Source organism: Sinocyclocheilus rhinocerous, unplaced genomic scaffold (assembly GCF_001515625.1).
Source record: "Sinocyclocheilus rhinocerous isolate Xijiao unplaced genomic scaffold, SAMN03320098_v1.1 scaffold2697, whole genome shotgun sequence".
NCBI classification, from domain to species: domain Eukaryota; kingdom Metazoa; phylum Chordata; class Actinopteri; order Cypriniformes; family Cyprinidae; genus Sinocyclocheilus; species Sinocyclocheilus rhinocerous.
Genome location: NW_015641431.1, coordinates 127,476 through 128,640, shown reverse-complemented (window position 1 = coordinate 128,640; position 1,165 = coordinate 127,476).

Sequence of the window (1,165 nt, the reverse complement as noted above, 5' to 3'; positions counted from 1 at the left end):
CCCACCCCCCTGCCATATCCCCATCCCACCAATCCACTATTTGTCCGCTTACCCACTAAATTGGCCAAAAGACCTCCGGACCCCTGACGCCCATACAACTGGCTGTGTCCACGGACGTACTATCTGGGGCCCATTAAATAAATTAGAAATGGACATGTCCATTTCCAATGTATTCAATGGGCTCTAGATAGTGTTTTTTTGTACATTTGAAATCAAGGCCCATTCACAATAAAAATTATTTTACTGCACTCAGCAGGTCCCCCTGAATTTCATGCCAAAATCCCACTGTCCAAGAAACCATGATTTCAGACAATGGAATAAATTGCAAGTGGGATCTCCATATCTCAGCTCTGAAAAAGGTTAGACAGCTAGAACTTGCATTCCTGTCTGAGTCTCAGTGCCCTCTATCAGAATCCAGAGTTTCAAGAAGAATGAAGAAACTTTTTTCCGAACGAAAAAAACTCAAGGCGTACGTACCCCTTTGGACCTTTATTTAAAATTTCCAAATAAACACTATGTGGAGCCCATGCAATAAATCAGAATTGGGACAATCATCCCAATTCCAATTTATTCAGCAGGCTCCTCATAGCAGTTCCGTGGACACACATAAATAATAGTGTCTAATTTGCATAACAAGTATGTAGTATTGAATAGATCCCACCTGCAACTTATTTAACACTAGAACCGAATGTCTAAAGAACATATTATTTCACTGTATTATGCTACTGTCTTCACAAGAAGTGTCTAGAGTCATGAAATGATTATGTCTAGTCATCAACTATATTTTTGTCCTGTTGTTTTATGTTCAAGGCTTTTTTTATGCAGGCTACACTAGTCACTTTTCATAACGGTCAATATTAAGCTAAACAAGCCTGCACTGACAACGAGAATTAGAAGGAAGTAAATATATATTTGGGTGGTGTAATAGGCTATTATAATACAATGTCATTAATCAATATATTAAGATAACCTATGTTATTTAAATTACTAAAATAGCCTATAGACAATAATGAGCAATAATAGGCCTAATTCACCACATTGCATAGGATGATGCGATGACAAATTCAAGCGCACAGCTTCACTTAATTATTAATTTGTTTAGTTATATCATTTATAATTTGAATTAAACAAGAAGAACACCAATAAACTTCGGGTAATCAAAAAA